The following is a 5,576-nucleotide window of genomic DNA, read 5'->3' as shown; positions in this document are numbered from 1 at the left end:
CTCCTCCTCCTCCTCCTCCTCCTCCTCCTTCTTTTTATCCTGCATCCTTATTCCATGTTGTACAGAATCTCCATTTTGGATCAGTATAATTTCAGTCTATATCCTCCTATTGTCTGTATAGGGAGGAGATTATTTAACTGTAGCTTCACCCCAGTGTGTTTTTCTCTCTGCACCTTTCTAAACTGTTACCTCTTTCCACATGTCCAACACAAACTTCACTCTCTACTCTGTTTTTTAAAAAAATATTTATTATTTATTTTGTACAGGGTCTCACTATGCAGCTCAGACTCATAGTAATTCTCCTGTCTCAGTCTCTCCAGCACTGGGATTACAGGTATGTGCCAGCAGGCCCAGTCTCAGTGTCTGGCATGGTGTGCCCAGGGCAGGGCCAGCATGCATGCAGTACCAGGGATTGGATCCAGGTCATTGTACTTTCCAGGCAGGCACTGAGACCACTGAGCTATCTCCCCAGCTCTCACTTTCTACTTTTAAAGAAAATAATAAGCAATTAACCACTAAGAAGAATATATGCAGTGTGTTGGTTATTGAAAAAAAAAAGAAAATAATGATCATTTCTTCCTTTCCTTTGGCACCTTCAAAAACTTATCTCCTTTGGCACCCTTTAAGATATCCTCACATTCTTTTGCAGTGAGTAAAGGCTCCAGCTCTGTTCAGGACTAATCCTCAGAGTTCTGGATCCCAACATCTCCCATATTCTCATGGAGTTTCCTTCCTGGACAGTTTCATTTGGCAGCTCTAATCTTAATACTGTCTCCTTTCTTGGTTTCTGTAACACCAGTGTCTTCTAATTCTCTCATTGTTTTGTTGTTCATTCTTCACACTGTAATATTCTGCTCTTTTCTCTATGAACGCTTTAAAACTTTTATTCCCTTGCATGCCATCCTCTCTTTTCTTTATTTACATACTCCTTATGAGATCGGCTTAGTCATGTCACTGGCTATGACCTTAACCCAATTTGAGATGAGTGATAAATCTTTTTCCTGAACTTCAAACTTGTATATTAAACTGTATAAATCTCCACTTAGAAGTCATATGATGTAGACTAACTTGCTGTAACAAAAGACTTAAAGGTTAATATCTTAAAGAAAAATAAGCATATTTATCATGTAAACAGCCCAAAGTGAGCATTCTAGGTTAGTGGACAACTCTAATACATGAGGGAACCCCAGCTGCCAAAAGCTCTACCATCCTAGTTTGAGATTTTTGTAAGTTATTCTGGTCATTGCCATTCAAAACAGTGGATGAGGGGGAAGAAGTATAGATTCAAGATTAGAGATTTCTTCTTAAGCAAATGAAAAGCAAGTTTCAAACATTGCTGTTGGTCACATTGTACCAGCAAAATGATAGTCATATATGCACCCCAATACTGGAAGGGGTGACTAGGAAATGTTCTCCCACCTGAGGACTGGGCAGCCACATCCTAGCTATGATTAAGTGGAAAGGGAGAATGAAGATCCTGCTAGACAATTAGCTCTTCTTTAAGCACCAATATGTAGAAAATGGATGTAACAATTTTCCCTAATTCATTGTTCTCTCCTTTTTCTAGTTTCTCTTTCTGTTTATCCCAATCTGTGTTGTAGCACACAAGAGAAACCCAAATTTATTCTACAGCCCACTTCTCATTTCAAAGCTCTTTGCTAGTGTCTAAATATTCCCGTGAACCATCCTCTATCCCCACTCCATCTCCTTTTCTTACCTGCATTTCAGAAACAGCTTCCTAAGCGATCTAGTCTTGCTTCCAGTCTTACCATCCTTTAAATAATCTATTGCCTAACTTCCAGGATGAACTTAGTAAAAATACAAACTGAATTACAGGACTCCTAATCCTTTAGTAGTTACTCAGTGGTTTGGATAAAACCCAAACTTCTTAGCATGGGATTAGAAAGCCCTATAGGAGTTGATGCTTAATAAATATTCATTGAGTGAGTAAATGATCTAGCTCTTGCCTACCTCTCTGATTTTGTCCGCTACCACTCCTTTGCATCTACTCGCATCCAAATGTGAGGAAGTTCTGCAAATTCTTTGTACTTGCTAGATTGTTTCATGACCGTGTATTTTCTAGAGCCAGTCAATCTGTTGGTTCAAGCATGGTGTATCTTCTGTGGAATGTCTACATACAATATAGCACCTGGCATAATCTGTTTTAATTTTGTCTCTATGTTCATCATTTGAGTGTACATATTTATTACTATCTACACATTCCAGGCATATCCTGTTTTCCCTCACAAAGCATGCAGATTAGCAGGCTAATTGATATTAAATAGTACATGAATAAATGTACAATATAAAAATCGAGTTCTATGGGCAGCAATTACAGAACACTAGGGCACCCCATCAGAGACACCTAATTTAGACGAGATCAGGCATGTTCAGGGTGGTGTGGCTGTGGATGAGAGACACGTAATTTATATTGCTTGTTAGAGGACAAGAAAACCTCTGAGGAAATGATATTTAAGCAAAAGCCTAGAGTTTAGCTTTGGTACTTGCTGTCTTCTCTTTTTCACCTTCCATTTACTTCTTAACCCGTGGCTGGGGATTTATGTGTATGTGTTCTCTTCTCAATCTCAATAGCCCAGTTCCCTCCAAATATTCCCTTTATATTACAAATTATAATCTTAATGAATTTTGAATGCATTTTGATTTACTAATATCTTCCTTAAAATGTGTCATCTTTAGCTGAATCCAACTTTAGTGGTGTGATATAGCTGCATAAGATAGGAGAATGCCACTATGTCTTTTATGCTGTAGTCAGATTTCTAAGATTTTTTCCTAAGATCGTATTGAATGTTTGGCAACTTCATAACAATATGAAATCAGATGGAATTGACAATGGAGAGAACAACAGCTGCTATTCTGCTTTAATCTTATCTTCCCTTGTGCTTCTGAGTTTTGGACTCAAGCTAAGAAGCATGCATTTTCCCATGTAAACATGTCTCATTTTATTCAGTCCATCAATCCAGCTTGCTAAGACTTAAAAAATATATAATATTAATCCTCAAGTATTTATATTCTTCTTCCCAACTTTATGTCATCAGTGAATTTGATGAATCTGTTTTAGAAATCAGTGTGCAAGTCACTAATAAAAATGTTAACTATGACTGGGTGTGGACACAACCCTAGCATGACACTACAGACTTGCCTAAGAAAGATTAATTAATCACCACCTTTATTTTAGGCAATTATATAATTGCTTATGCACTCAAGATTTCTTCAACTTTTTCACAAGGATTAGAGATCTTGTCACATGCTCTGCTGAAGTTCAGTGACACACCTTTGTCGCATAATATGATCATGTCAATTTAAATTGGGAATGAGAATACTTTTATTGTGCTAAGGTGAAATGCACAATGAACATGGCTTTTATACAAAGTATGATCAAAGAGACTGAATCAGTGACTGGGAAATGTGACTCTTGGGAGATAAGTTTTAGAAGAAAAACTTGAATGTACATCAATTAGAACAACATGCAGCATTATGAGAGGGTGTGAGTGTAGCCGTCAGAAAAGATTTCAAAATAGGGATACAGAAAATAAGAGGAACAAGTTAAGAGGAAGGATTCAATAGTATTTGTTTTTTTTTTAATTATTTATTTATTTTTATTTATTACATTTATTTATTGTATGTGTGTGTGGCCAGCTCAGCCCACCAGGGGGCGGGGCTGGCTGGCATGTGGTGCTGGGGGATTGAATCGCGGTCCCTGTGCTTTGCCAAGCTTGTTTCAAGTAGGTGCTTTAGACCACAGAGCCATCTCTCCAGCCCCCCTTTTTTTAAAATTATTTATTTATTTTTATTTATTACATGTATTTATTGTATGTGTGTGTGGCCAGCTCAGCCCACCAGGGGGCGGGGCTGGCTGGCATGTTCAATAGTATTTGTTACATATCTTTTTTTTTAGTATTGAAATAATTATGATTTGCATATTGAGGCTTAAAGAATTTACTTTGTCTAAAATGTGATAGCTCATTGAGGGTGACACTGATTTCATTCCAAGACCTCTGTAATTCAAAAAGTCTGGGAGGCTTCTTTATACTAGGCTTAGTTTAGAGACTGCATTTCTAGAGAAAATCTAAAAGGCTACCAGTGTTTGGGTAGCATCAAAAGGAACAATTCAGAACAGTCTCAGAGGAGGACATTTCTTCAATGAATGAAAAAGCTATGTTTGTTTATTAAATCTTGAAATCTTTTGGTGGAGTTTTTGGGTCTTCTATGTAGAGTATCAAGTCATCTGCAAATAATGATAATGTTACCTTTTCCCTTTTCTATCTTTATTCTTTTTAGTTTTTCTCTTGTCTAAATGCTCTGGTTAATGTTTCCAGAATATATTGAATGGGAATAGTGATAGTGGACATCCTTGTCTTGTTCCTCATTTTAGAGTGAAAGCTTTCAGTTTTTGTCTATTTAGAATGATGTTAGTTGTTTGTTTGTCATAGATGGGCATTTCTCAGATTGAAGTAAAGACCATTTATTCCAGTTTTCTGGTTTTTTTTTTTTTATCATGAATGATGTTTTGGATTTGTCAGATGTTTTCTTTGTGTCTATTGAGATGTTCATGTAGTTTTTGTCCGTGTTTTGTTGATATGGTATACTATATTTACTGATTTATGTATGTTGAACCATCCCTGCATTCCTGGATTGAATCCTACTTGGTCATGATGTGTAATTGTCTTGATAATTTGCTGCATTCTGTTTGTCATTATTTTATTGCAGATTTTTGCATCTGTATTCATTGGGGAGATTGGCCCATCATTTTCTTTTTTTGGTTAGAACCTTCTCTGGTTTGGTATCAGGTTAATATTTGCTTCCAGGAATGACAGAGTATCGCTTCCATTTCAGCTTCATTAAAAGTTTGTGGAGTAGTGGCATTAGATCGTCTTTAAATTTCTTGTAGAATTTTGCAGTGAATCCATCAGAATCTGAGTTTTTAATTACATCTTCAATTTTATTGACTGATAGTAGGATATTTAGAATTTTTTATATCTTCTTGATTAATTTTTGGTAATTCATAAGTATCTAGGAATCTGTAAATTTCTATTGTATTTTACATTTTACATATTATTAGAATGTAGTTGGTATTAACAGTAGGCATTAATGATCTGGATTTTTGCAGAATCTGTTGTTTCATCATTATTATTATTATTATTATTATTATTATTATTTTGGGGTATCAGGGATCGAACCTGGGACCTTGCGCATGCCAGGCAGGCACTTATGCCACTGAGCTGTATCCCCAGCCCATCATTTTCATTATTTATTGCGTGGATTTGAGTCTTTCCTTTTTTTGTCAGGCTGGGTAAGAGTCTGTCCATCTTATTTAGTCTTTCCAGGAACAAACTTTTCTTTAGTACTTTGTCTTATTTTCTTAGTCTCAATTCCAGTACTGGGCCAGGGAGATGGCTCAGTGGAATAAGCGCTTCCCTGGCAAGTGCAAGGGCCTGAGTTCGATCCCCGGTTCTGAAAAAAAAAATCAATTGCATTACTATCAGCTCTGATTTTTATAATTACCTCTTTCATACAAGCTTTGGGTTTAACGTGTTCTTATTTTCTAGAAGTTTGAC

Source organism: Octodon degus, unplaced genomic scaffold, assembly GCF_000260255.1.
Source record: "Octodon degus isolate 3935 unplaced genomic scaffold, OctDeg1.0 scaffold00048, whole genome shotgun sequence".
In the NCBI taxonomy this organism is placed as follows: Eukaryota; Metazoa; Chordata; class Mammalia; order Rodentia; family Octodontidae; genus Octodon; species Octodon degus.
This window is presented reverse-complemented; position numbering follows the sequence as displayed.